Raw genomic sequence first — 15,197 nt, 5'->3', positions numbered from 1 at the left:
CAACAAATAGTAGAGATGGGTCAACAAACAACAAATAGTAGAGATGGGTCAACAAACAACAAATAGTAGAGATGGGTCAACAAATAGTAGAGATGGGTCAACAAATAGTAGAGATGGGTCAACTAATAGTAGAGATGGGTCAACAAATAGTAGATGGGTCAACAAATAGTAGAGATCGGTCAACAAACAACAAATAGTAGAGATGGGTCAACAAACAACAAATAGTAGAGATGGGTCAACAAATATTAGAGATGGGTCAACAAATAGTAGAGATGGGTTAACAAATAGTAGAGATGGGTCAACAAATAGTAGAGATGGGTCAGCAAATAGTAGAGATGGGTCAACAAACAACAAATAGTAGAGATGGGTCAACAAATAGTAGAGATGGGTCAACAAATAGTAGAGATGGGTCAACAAATAACAAATAGTAGAGATGGGTCAACAAATAGTAGAGATGGGTCAACAAACAACAAATAGTAGAGATGGGTCAACAAATAATAGAGATGGGTCAACAAAAACAAATAGTAGAGATGGGTCAACAAACAACAAATAGTAGAGATGGGTCAACAAATAGTAGAGATGGGTCAACAAATAGTAGAGATGGGTCAACAAATAGTAGAGATGGGTCAACAAATAGTAGAGATGGGTCAACAAATAGTAGAGATGGGTCAACAAACAACAAATAGTAGAGATGGGTCAACAAACAACAAATAGTAGAGATGGGTCAACAAATAGTAGAGATGGGTCAACAAATAGTAGAGATGGGTCAACAAATAGTAGAGATGGGTCAACAAATAGTAGAGATGGGTCAACAAACAACAAATAGTAGAGATGGGTCAACAAATAATAGAGATGGGTCAACAAAAACAAATAGTAGAGATGGGTCAACAAACAACAAATAGTAGAGATGGGTCAACAAATAGTAGAGATGGGTCAACAAATAGTAGAGATGGGTCAACTAATAGTAGAGATGGGTCAACAAATAGTAGAGATGGGTCAACAAATAGTAGAGATGGGTCAACAAATAGTAGAGATGGGTCAACAAACAACAAATAGTAGAGATGGGTCAACAAATAGTAGAGATGGGTCAACAAATAGTAGAGATGGGTCAACAAATAGTAGAGATGGGTCAACAAATAGTAGAGATGGGTCAACAAATAGTAGAGATGGGTCAACAAATAACAAATAGTAGAGATGGGTCAACAAATAGTTGAGATGGGTCAACAAACAACAAATAGTAGAGATGGGTCAACAAATAGTAGAGATGGGTCAACAAATAGTAGAGATGGGTCAACAAACAACAAATAGTAGAGATGGGTCAACAAACAAACAAATAGTAGAGATGGGTCAACAAACAACAAATAGTAGAGATGGGTCAACAAATAGTAGAGATGGGTCAACAAATAGTAGAGATGGGTTAACAAATAGTAGAGATGGGTCAACAAATAGTAGACATGGGTCAGCAAATAGTAGAGATGGGTCAACAAACAACAAATAGTAGAGATGGGTCAACAAATAGTAGAGATGGGTCAACAAACAACAAATAGTAGAGATGGGTCAACAAACAACAAATAGTAGAGATGGTAAACAAATAGTAGAGATGGGTCAACAAATAGTAGAGATGGGTCAACAAATAGTAGAGATGGGTCAACAAATAGTAGAGATGGGTCAACAAACAACAAATAGTAGAGATGGGTCAACAAATAGAAGAGATGGGTCAACAAACAACAAATAGTAGAGATGGGTCAACAAACAACAAATAGTAGAGATGGGTCAACAAATAGTAGAGATGGGTCAACAAATAGTAGAGATGGGTCAACTAATAGTAGAGATGGGTCAACAAATAGTCGATGGGTCAACAAATAGTAGAGATCGGTCAACAAACAACAAATAGTAGAGATGGGTCAACAAACAACAAATAGTAGAGATGGGTCAACAAATATTAGAGATGGGTCAACAAATAGTAGAGATGGGTTAACAAATAGTAGAGATGGGTCAACAAATAGTAGAGATGGGTCAACAAATAGTAGAGATGGGTCAACAAACAACAAATAGTAGAGATGGGTCAACAAATAGTAGAGATGGGTCAACAAATAGTAGAGATGGGTCAACAAATAACAAATAGTAGAGATGGGTCAACAAATAGTAGAGATGGGTCAACAAACAACAAATAGTAGAGATGGGTCAACAAATAATAGAGATGGGTCAACAAAAACAAATAGTAGAGATGGGTCAACAAACAACAAATAGTAGAGATGGGTCAACAAATAGTAGAGATGGGTCAACAAATAGTAGAGATGGGTCAACAAATAGTAGAGATGGGTCAACAAATAGTAGAGATGGGTCAACAAATAGTAGAGATGGGTCAACAAATAGTAGAGATGGGTCAACAAACAACAAATAGTAGAGATGGGTCAACAAACAACAAATAGTAGAGATGGGTCAACAAACAACAAATAGTAGAGATGGGTCAACAAATAGTAGAGATGGGTCAACAAATAGTAGAGATGGGTCAACAAATAGTAGAGATGGGTCAACAAACAACAAATAGTAGAGATGGGTCAACAAACAACAAATAGTAGAGATGGGTCAACAAATAGTAGAGATGGGTCAACAAATAGTAGAGATGGGTCAAAACAAATAGTAGAGATGGGTCAACAAATAGTAGAGATGGGTCAACAAACAACAAATAGTAGAGATGGGTCAACAAATAACAAATAGTAGAGATGGGTCAACAAATAGTAGAGATGGGTCAACAAATAGTAGAGATGGGTCAACAAATAGTAGAATGGGTCAACAAATAGTAGAGATGGGTCAACAAACAACAAATAGTAGAGATGGGTCAACAAATAGTAGAGATGGGTCAACAAATAGTAGAGATGGGTCAACAAATAGTAGAGATGGGTCAACAAATAGTAGAGATGGGTCAACAAATAGTAGAGATGGGTCAACAAATAAGAGATGGGTCAACAAACAACAAATAGTAGAGATGGGTCAACAAACAAACAAATAGTAGAGATGGGTCAACAAACAAAAATAGTAGAGATGGGTCAACAAATAGTAGAGATGGGTCAACAAACAACAAATAGTAGAGATGGGTCAACAAACAAAAATAGTAGAGATGGGTCAACAAATAGTAGAGATGGGTCAACAAACAACAAATAGTAGAGATGGGTCAACAAACAACAAATAGTAGAGATGGGTCAACAAATAGTAGAGATGGGTCAACAAACAACAAATAGTAGAGATGGGTCAACAAATAGTAGAGATGGGTCAACAAATAGTAGAGATGGGTCAACAAATAGTAGAGATGGGTCAACAAATAGTAGAGATGGGTCAACAAATAGTAGAGATGGGTCAACAAACAACAAATAGTAGAGATGGGTCAACAAACAACAAATAGTAGAGATGGGTCAACAAATAGTAGAGATGGGTCAACAAATAGTAGAGATGGGTCAACAAATAGTAGAGATGGGTCAACAAACAACAAATAGTAGAGATGGGTCAACAAACAACAAATAGTAGAGATGGGTCAACAAATAGTAGAGATGGGTCAACAAATAGTAGAGATGGGTCAACAAACAACAAATAGTAGAGATGGGTCAACAAATAGTAGAGATGGGTCAACAAATAGTAGAGATGGGTCAACAAATAGTAGAGATGGGTCAACAAACAACAAATAGTAGAGATGGGTCAACAAACAACAAATAGTAGAGATGGGTCAACAAATAGTAGAGATGGGTCAACAAACAACAAATAGTAGAGATGGGTCAACAAATAGTAGAGATGGGTCAACAAATAGTAGAGATGGGTCAACAAACAACAAATAGTAGAGATGGGTCAACAAACAACAAATAGTAGAGATGGGTCAACAAATAGTAGAGATGGGTCAACAAATAGTAGAGATGGGTCAACAAACAACAAATAGTAGAGATGGGTCAACAAATAGTAGAGATGGGTCAACAAACAAACAAATAGTAGAGATGGGTCAACAAACAAACAAATAGTAGAGATGGGTCAACAAATAGTAGAGATGGGTCAACAAACAACAAATAGTAGAGATGGGTCAACAAATAGTAAGAGATGGGTCAACAAATAGTAGAGATGGGTCAACAAATAGTAGAGATGGGTCAACAAACAAACAAATAGTAGAGATGGGTCAACAAACAACAAATAGTAGAGATGGGTCAACAAATAGGAGTGGGTCAACAAACAAAAATAGTAGAGATGGGTCAACAAATAGTAGAGATGGGTCAACAAATAGTAGAGATGGGTCAAACAAAAATAGTAGAGATGGGTCAACAAATAGTAGAGATGGGTCAACAAATAGTAGAGATGGGTCAACAAATAGTAGAGATGGGTCAACAAATAGTAGAGATGGGTCAACAAATAGTAGAGATGGGTCAACAAATAGTAGAGATGGGTCAACAAACAACAAATAGTAGAGATGGGTCAACAAATAGTAGAGATGGGTCAACAAATAGTAGAGATGGGTCAACAAATAGTAGAGATGGGTCAACAAATAGTAGAGATGGGTCAACAAATAGTAGAGATGGGTCAACAAACAACAAATAGTAGAGATGGGTCAACAAACAACAAATAGTAGAGATGGGTCAACAAATAGTAGAGATGGGTCAACAAATAGTAGAGATGGGTCAACAAATAGTAGAGATGGGTCAACAAACAACAAATAGTAGAGATGGGTCAACAAACAACAAATAGTAGAGATGGGTCAACAAATAGTAGAGATGGGTCAACAAATAGTAGAGATGGGTCAACAAATAGTAGAGATGGGTCAACAAACAACAAATAGTAGAGATGGGTCAACAAACAACAAATAGTAGAGATGGGTCAACAAATAGTAGAGATGGGTCAACAAATAGTAGAGATGGGTCAACAAACAACAAATAGTAGAGATGGGTCAACAAACAACAAATAGTAGAGATGGGTCAACAAATAGTAGAGATGGGTCAACAAATAGTAGAGATGGGTCAACAAATAGTAGAGATGGGTCAACAAATAGTAGAGATGGGTCAACAAATAGTAGAGATGGGTCAACAAATAGTAGAGATGGGTCAACAAATACAAATAGTAGAGATGGGTCAACAAACAACAAATAGTAGAGATGGGTCAACAAATAGTAGAGATGGGTCAACAAATAGTAGAGATGGGTCAACAAATAGTAGAGATGGGTCAACAAATAGTAGAGATGGGTCAACAAATAGTAGAGATGGGTCAACAAATAGTAGAGATGGGTCAACAAATAGTAGAGATGGGTCAACAAACAACAAATAGTAGAGATGGGTCAACAAACAACAAATAGTAGAGATGGGTCAACAAATAGTAGAGATGGGTCAACAAATAGTAGAGATGGGTCAACAAATAGTAGAGATGGGTCAACAAATAGTAGAGATGGGTCAACAAATAGTAGAGATGGGTCAACAAACAACAAATAGTAGAGATGGGTCAACAAACAACAAATAGTAGAGATGGGTCAACAAATAGTAGAGATGGGTCAACAAATAGTAGAGATGGGTCAACAAATAGTAGAGATGGGTCAACAAATAGTAGAGATGGGTCAACAAACAACAAATAGTAGAGATGGGTCAACAAATAGTAGAGATGGGTCAACAAACAACAAATAGTAGAGATGGGTCAACAAATAGTAGAGATGGGTCAACAAATAGTAGAGATGGGTCAACAAACAACAAATAGTAGAGATGGGTCAACAAATAGTAGAGATGGGTCAACAAACAACAAATAGTAGAGATGGGTCAACAAACAACAAATAGTAGAGATGGGTCAACAAATAGTAGAGATGGGTCAACAAATAGTAGAGATGGGTCAACAAATAGTAGAGATGGGTCAACAAACAACAAATAGTAGAGATGGGTCAACAAATAGTAGAGATGGGTCAACAAATAGTAGAGATGGGTCAACAAATAGTAGAGATGGGTCAACAAATAGTAGAGATGGGTCAACAAATAGTAGAGATGGGTCAACAAAAATAGTAGAGATGGGTCAACAAATAGTAGAGATGGGTCAACAAACAACAAATAGTAGAGATGGGTCAACAAACAACAAATAGTAGAGATGGGTCAACAAATAGTAGAGATGGGTCAACAAATAGTAGAGATGGGTCAACAAACAACAAATAGTAGAGATGGGTCAACAAACAACAAATAGTAGAGATGGGTCAACAAATAGTAGAGATGGGTCAACAAATAGTAGAGATGGGTCAACAAACAAACAAATAGTAGAGATGGGTCAACAAACAACAAATAGTAGAGATGGGTCAACAAAAATAGTAGAGATGGGTCAACAAACAACAAATAGTAGAGATGGGTCAACAAATAGTAGAGATGGGTCAACAAATAGTAGAGATGGGTCAACAAATAGTAGAGATGGGTCAACAAATAGTAGAGATGGGTCAACAAATAGTAGAGATGGGTCAACAAACAACAAATAGTAGAGATGGGTCAACAAACAAACAAATAGTAGAGATGGGTCAACAAATAGTAGAGATGGGTCAACAAACAACAAATAGTAGAGATGGGTCAACAAATAGTAGAGATGGGTCAACAAACAACAAATAGTAGAGATGGGTCAACAAATAGTAGAGATGGGTCAACAAACAAACAAATAGTAGAGATGGGTCAACAAACAAACAAATAGTAGAGATGGGTCAACAAACAAACAAATAGTAGAGATGGGTCAACAAATAGTAGAGATGGGTCAAACAAAAATAGTAGAGATGGGTCAACAAATAGAAGAGATGGGTCAACAAATAGTAGAGATGGGTCAACAAACAACAAATAGTAGAGATGGGTCAACAAACAACAAATAGTAGAGATGGGTCAACAAACAACAAATAGTAGAGATGGGTCAACAAACAACAAATAGTAGAGATGGGTCAACAAATAGTAGAGATGGGTCAACAAACAACAAATAGTAGAGATGGGTCAACAAATAGTAGAGATGGGTCAACAAATAGTAGAGATGGGTCAACAAACAACAAATAGTAGAGATGGGTCAACAAATAGTAGAGATGGGTCAACAAACAACAAATAGTAGAGATGGGTCAACAAACAACAAATAGTAGAGATGGGTCAACAAATAGTAGAGATGGGTCAACAAATAGTAGAGATGGGTCAACAAATAGTAGAGATGGGTCAACAAATAGTAGAGATGGGTCAACAAACAACAAATAGTAGAGATGGGTCAACAAACAACAAATAGTAGAGATGGGTCAACAAATAGTAGAGATGGGTCAACAAACAACAAATAGTAGAGATGGGTCAACAAATAGTAGAGATGGGTCAACAAATAGTAGAGATGGGTCAACAAAAAGAGATGGGTCAACAAATAGTAGAGATGGGTCAACAAACAAGTAGAGATGGGTCAACAAACAACAAATAGTAGAGATGGGTCAACAAATAGTAGAGATGGGTCAACAAATAGTAGAGATGGGTCAACAAATAGTAGAGATGGGTCAACAAATAGTAGAGATGGGTCAACAAATAGTAGAGATGGGTCAACAAACAAACAAATAGTAGAGATGGGTCAACAAATAGTAGAGATGGGTCAACAAACAACAAATAGTAGAGATGGGTCAACAAATAGTAGAGATGGGTCAACAAATAGTAGAGATGGGTCAACAAACAACAAATAGTAGAGATGGGTCAACAAACAACAAATAGTAGAGATGGGTCAACAAATAGTAGAGATGGGTCAACAAACAACAAATAGTAGAGATGGGTCAACAAATAGTAGAGATGGGTCAACAAATAGTAGAGATGGGTCAACAAATAGTAGAGATGGGTCAACAAATAGTAGAGATGGGTCAACAAACAGTAGAGATGGGTCAACAAATAGTAGAGATGGGTCAACAAACAACAAATAGTAGAGATGGGTCAACAAACAAACAAATAGTAGAGATGGGTCAACAAATAGTAGAGATGGGTCAACAAATAGTAGAGATGGGTCAACAAATAGTAGAGATGGGTCAACAAATAGTAGAGATGGGTCAACAAATAGTAGAGATGGGTCAACAAATAGTAGAGATGGGTCAACAAATAGTAGAGATGGGTCAACAAACAACAAATAGTAGAGATGGGTCAACAAATAGTAGAGATGGGTCAACAAATAGTAGAGATGGGTCAACAAATAGTAGAGATGGGTCAACAAATAGTAGAGATGGGTCAACAAATAGTAGAGATGGGTCAACAAACAACAAATAGTAGAGATGGGTCAACAAATAGTAGAGATGGGTCAACAAATAGTAGAGATGGGTCAACAAATAGTAGAGATGGGTCAACAAACAACAAATAGTAGAGATGGGTCAACAAACAACAAATAGTAGAGATGGGTCAACAAATAGTAGAGATGGGTCAACAAATAGTAGAGATGGGTCAACAAACAACAAATAGTAGAGATGGGTCAACAAACAACAAATAGTAGAGATGGGTCAACAAACAGAGATGGGTCAACAAATAGTAGAGATGGGTCAACAAACAACAAATAGTAGAGATGGGTCAACAAATAGTAGAGATGGGTCAACAAACAACAAATAGTAGAGATGGGTCAACAAATAGTAGAGATGGGTCAACAAACAACAAATAGTAGAGATGGGTCAACAAACAAAAATAGTAGAGATGGGTCAACAAATAGTAGAGATGGGTCAACAAATAGTAGATATGGGTCAACAAATAGTAGAGATGGGTCAACAAACAACAAAAATAGTAGAGATGGGTCAACAAACAAACAAATAGTAGAGATGGGTCAACAAATAGTAGAGATGGGTCAACAAATAGTAGAGATGGGTCAACAAATAGTAGAGATGGGTCAACAAACAACAAATAGTAGAGATGGGTCAACAAACAACAAATAGTAGAGATGGGTCAACAAATAGTAGAGATGGGTCAACAAATAGTAGAGATGGGTCAACAAACAACAAATAGTAGAGATGGGTCAACAAACAACAAATAGTAGAGATGGGTCAACAAATAGTAGAGATGGGTCAACAAATAGTAGAGATGGGTTAACAAATAGTAGAGATGGGTCAACAAATAGTAGAGATGGTTCAGCAAATAGTAGAGATGGGTCAACAAATAGTAGAGATGGGTCAACAAACAACAAATAGTAGAGATGGGTCAACAAATAGTAGAGATGGGTCAACAAACAACAAATAGTAGAGATGGGTCAACAAATAGTAGAGATGGGTCAACAAATAGTAGAGATGGGTCAACAAATAGTAGAGATGGGTCAACAAATAACAAATAGTAGAGATGGGTCAACAAATAGTAGAGATGGGTCAACAAACAACAAATAGTAGAGATGGGTCAACAAATAGTAGAGATGGGTCAACAAATAGTAGAGATGGGTCAACAAATAGTAGAGATGGGTCAACAAACAACAAATAGTAGAGATGGGTCAACAAATAGTAGAGATGGGTCAACAAACAACAAATAGTAGAGATGGGTCAACAAATAGTAGAGATGGGTCAACAAATAGTAGAGATGGGTCAACAAATAGTAGAGATGGGTCAACAAATAGTAGAGATGGGTCAACAAATAGTAGATGGGTCAACAAATAGTAGAGATGGGTCAACAAACAACAAATAGTAGAGATGGGTCAACAAACAACAAATAGTAGAGATGGGTCAACAAATAGTAGAGATGGGTCAACAAATAGTAGAGATGGGTCAACAAATAGTAGAGATGGGTCAACAAATAGTAGAGATGGGTCAACAAATAGTAGAGATGGGTCAACAAACAACAAATAGTAAAGATGGGTCAACAAACAACTAATAGTAGAGATGGGTCAACAAACAAACAAATAGTAGAGATGGGTCAACAAACAACAAATAGTAGAGATGGGTCAACAAATAGTAGAGATGGGTCAACAAATAGTAGAGATGGGTTAACAAATAGTAGAGATGGGTCAACAAATAGTAGACATGGGTCAGCAAATAGTAGAGATGGGTCAACAAACAACAAATAGTAGAGATGGGTCAACAAATAGTAGAGATGGGTCAACAAACAACAAATAGTAGAGATGGGTCAACAAACAACAAATAGTAGAGATGGTAAACAAATAGTAGAGATGGGTCAACAAATAGTAGAGATGGGTCAACAAATAGTAGACATGGGTCAACAAACAACAAATAGTAGAGATGGGTCAACAAACAACAAATAGTAGAGATGGGTCAACAAATAGTAGAGATGGGTCAACAAATAGTAGAGATGGGTCAACAAACAACAAATAGTAGAGATGGGTCAACAAACAACAAATAGTAGAGATGGGTCAACAAATAGTAGAGATGGGTCAACAAATAGTAGAGATGGGTCAACAAACAACAAATAGTAGAGATGGGTCAACAAACAACAAATAGTAGAGATGGGTCAACAAATAGTAGAGATGGGTCAACAAACAACAAATAGTAGAGATGGGTCAACAAATAGTAGAGATGGGTCAACAAATAGTAGAGATGGGTCAACAAATAGTAGAGATGGGTCAACAAATAGTAGAGATGGGTCAACAAACAACAAATAGTAGAGATGGGTCAACAAACAACAAATAGTAGAGATGGGTCAACAAATAGTAGAGATGGGTCAACAAATAGTAGAGATGGGTCAACAAACAACAAATAGTAGAGATGGGTCAACAAATAGTAGAGATGGGTCAACAAATAGTAGAGATGGGTCAACAAATAGTAGAGATGGGTCAACAAATAGTAGAGATGGGTCAACAAATAGTAGAGATGGGTCAACAAATAGTAGAGATGGGTCAACAAATAGTAGAGATGGGTCAACAAATAGTAGAGAAATGGGTCAACAAACAAACAAATAGTAGAGATGGGTCAACAAATAGTAGAGATGGGTCAACAAATAGTAGATATGGGTCAACAAATAGTAGAGATGGGTCAACAAATAGTAGAGATGGTTCAACAAACAACTAATAGTAGAGATGGGTCAACAAATAGTAGAGATGGGTTAACAAATAGTAGAGATGGGTTAACAAACAATAAATAGTAGAGATGGGTCAACAAACAACAAATAGTAGAGATGGGTCAACAAATATTAGAGATGGGTCAACAAATAGTAGAGATGGGTTAACAAATAGTAGAGATGGGTCAACAAATAGTAGAGATGGGTCAACAAACAACAAATAGTAGAGATGGGTTAACAAACAACAAATAGTAGAGATGGGTCAACAAATAGTAGAGATGGGTCAACAAATAGTAGAGATGGGTCAACAAACAACAAATAGTAGAGATGGGTCAACAAACAACAAATAGTAGAGATGGGTCAACAAATAGTAGAGATGGGTCAACAAATAGTAGAGATGGGTCAACAAATAGTAGAGATGGGTCAACAAATAACAAATAGTAGAGATGGGTCAACAAACAAATAGTAGAGATGGGTCAACAAACAACAAATAGTAGAGATGGGTCAACAAATAGTAGAGATGGGTCAACAAATAGTAGAGATGGGTCAACAAATAGTAGAGATGGGTCAACAAATAGTAGAGATGGGTCAACAAACAACAAATAGTAGAGATGGGTCAACAAATAGTAGAGATGGGTCAACAAACAACAAATAGTAGAGATGGGTCAACAAACAACAAATAGTAGAGATGTGTCAACAAATAGTAGAGATGGGTCAACAAATAGTAGAGATGGGTCAACTAATAGTAGAGATGGGTCAACAAATAGTAGATGGGTCAACAAATAGTAGAGATCGGTCAACAAACAACAAATAGTAGAGATGGGTCAACAAACAACAAATAGTAGAGATGGGTCAACAAATATTAGAGATGGGTCAACAAATAGTAGAGATGGGTTAACAAATAGTAGAGATGGGTCAACAAATAGTAGAGATGGGTCAGCAAATAGTAGAGATGGGTCAACAAACAACAAATAGTAGAGATGGGTCAACAAACAACAAATAGTAGAGATGGGTCAACAAACAAACAAATAGTAGAGATGGGTCAACAAACAACAAATAGTAGAGATGGGTCAACAAATAGTAGAGATGGGTCAACAAATAGTAGAGATGGGTTAACAAATAGTAGAGATAGGTCAACAAATAGTAGACATGGGTCAGCAAATAGTAGAGATGGGTCAACAAACAACAAATAGTAGAGATGGGTCAACAAATAGTAGAGATGGGTCAACAAACAACAAATAGTAGAGATGGGTCAACAAACAACAAATAGTAGAGATGGTAAACAAATAGTAGAGATGGGTCAACAAATAGTAGAGATGGGTTAACAAATAGTAGAGATGGGTCAACAAATAGTAGACATGGGTCAACAAACAACAAATAGTAGTGATGGGTCAACAAACAACAAATAGTAGAGATGGGTCAACAAATAGTAGAGTTAGGTCAACAAATAGGAGATATGGGTCAACAAACAACAAATAGTAGAGATGGGTCAACAAACAACAAATAGTAGAGATGGGTCAACAAATAGTAGAGATGGGTCAACAAATAGTAGAGATGGGTCAACAAACAACAAATAGTAGAGATGGGTCAACAAATAGTAGAGATGGGTCAACAAATAGGAGATATGGGTTAACAAATAGTAGAGATGGGTCAACAAATAGTAGAGATGGGTCAACAAATAGTAGAAATGGGTCAACAAACAAACAAATAGTAGAGATGGGTCAACAAATAGTAGAGTTGGGTCAACAAATAGGAGATATGGTTCAACAAATAGTAGAGATGGGTCAACAAATAGTAGAGATGGTTCAACAAACAACTAATAGTAGAGATGGGTCAACAAATAGTAGAGATGGGTTAACAAATAGTAGAGATGGGTTAACAAACAATAAATAGTAGAGATGGGTCAACAAACAACAAATAGTAGAGATGGGTCAACAAATATTAGAGATGGGTCAACAAATAGTAGAGATGGGTTAACAAATAGTAGAGATGGGTCAACAAATAGTAGAGATGGTTCAGCAAATAGTAGAGATGGGTCAACAAATAGTAGAGATGGGTCAACAAATAACAAATAGTAGAGATGGGTCAACAAATAGTAGAGATGGGTCAACAAACAACAAATAGTAGAGATGGGTCAACAAATATTAGAGATGGGTCAACAAATAGTAGAGATGGGTCAACAAATAGTAGAGATGGGTCAACAAATAACAAATAGTAGAGATGGGTCAACAAATAGTAGAGATGGGTCAACAAACAACAAATAGTAGAGATGGGTCAACAAATAGTAGAGATGGGTCAACAAATAGTAGAGATGGGTCAACAAATAGTAGAGATGGGTCAACAAATAGTAGAGATGGGTCAACAAACAACAAATAGTAGAGATGGGTCAACAAATAGTAGAGATGGGTCAACAAACAACAAATAGTAGAGATGGGTCAACAAATAGTAGAGATGGGTCAACAAATAGTAGAGATGGGTCAACTAATAGTAGAGATGGGTCAACTAATAGTAGAGATGGGTCAACAAATAGTAGATGGGTCAACAAATAGTAGAGATCGGTCAACAAACAACAAATAGTAGAGATGGGTCAACAAACAAACAAATAGTAGAGATGGGTCAACAAACAACAAATAGTAGAGATGGGTCAACAAATATTAGAGATGGGTCAACAAATAGTAGAGATGGGTTAACAAATAGTAGAGATGGGTCAACAAATAGTAGAGATGGGTCAGCAAATAGTAGAGATGGGTCAACAAACAACAAATAGTAGAGATGGGTCAACAAACAACTAATAGTAGAGATGGGTCAACAAACAAACAAATAGTAGAGATGGGTCAACAAACAACAAATAGTAGAGATGGGTCAACAAATAGTAGAGATGGGTCAACAAATAGTAGAGATGGGTTAACAAATAGTAGAGATGGGTCAACAAATAGTACACATGGGTCAGCAAATAGTAGAGATGGGTCAACAAACAACAAATAGTAGAGATGGGTCAACAAATAGTAGAGATGGGTCAACAAACAACAAATAGTAGAGATGGGTCAACAAACAACAAATAGTAGAGATGGTAAACAAATAGTAGAGATGGGTCAACAAATAGTAGAGATGGGTCAACAAATAGTAGACATGGGTCAACAAACAACAAATAGTAGTGATGGGTCAACAAACAACAAATAGTAGAGATGGGTCAACAAATAGTAGAGTTAGGTCAACAAATAGGAGATATGGGTCAACAAACAACAAATAGTAGAGATGGGTCAACAAACAACAAATAGTAGAGATGGGTCAACAAACAACATAGTAGAGATGGGTCAACAAATAGTAGAGATGGGTCAACAAATAGTAGAGATGGGTCAACAAATAGTAGAGATGGGTCAACAAATAGTAGAGATGGGTCAACAAATAGTAGAGATGGGTCAACAAACAACAAATAGTAGAGATGGGTCAACAAACAACAAATAGTAGAGATGGGTCAACAAATAGTAGAGATGGGTCAACAAACAACAAATAGTAGAGATGGGTCAACAAATAGTAGAGATGGGTCAACAAATAGTAGAGATGGGTCAACAAATAGTAGAGATGGGTCAACAAACAACAAATAGTAGAGATGGGTCAACAAATAGTAGAGATGGGTCAACAAATAGGAGATATGGGTTAACAAATAGTAGAGATGGGTCAACAAATAGTAGAGATGGGTCAACAAACAACAAATAGTAGAGATGGGTCAACAAATAGTAGAGATGGATTAACAAACAACAAATAGTAGAGATGGGGTCAATAAATAGAAGAGATGGGTCAACAAACAACAAATAGTAGAGATGGGTCAACAAATAGTAGAGATGGGTCAACAAACAAACAAATAGTAGAGATGGGTCAACAAACAAACAAATAGTAGAGATGGGTCAACAAATAGTAGAGATGGGTTAACAAACAACAAATAGTAGAGATGGGGTCAATAAATAGAAGAGATGGGTCAACAAATAGTAGAGATGGGTCAACAAACAACAAATAGTAGAGATGGGTCAACAAACAACAAATAGTAGAGATGGGTCAACAAACAACAAATAGTAGAGATGGGTCAACAAATAGTAGAGATGGGTCAACAAATAGGAGATATGGGTTAACAAATAGTAGAGATGGGTCAACAAATAGTAGAGATGGGTCAACAAATAGTAGATATGGGTCAACAAACAACAAATAGTAGAGATGGGTCAACAAACAACAAATAGTAGAGATGGGTCAACA

This window comes from Oncorhynchus gorbuscha, linkage group LG06, assembly GCF_021184085.1.
Source record: "Oncorhynchus gorbuscha isolate QuinsamMale2020 ecotype Even-year linkage group LG06, OgorEven_v1.0, whole genome shotgun sequence".
Taxonomy (NCBI): domain Eukaryota; kingdom Metazoa; phylum Chordata; class Actinopteri; order Salmoniformes; family Salmonidae; genus Oncorhynchus; species Oncorhynchus gorbuscha.
This window is presented reverse-complemented; position numbering follows the sequence as displayed.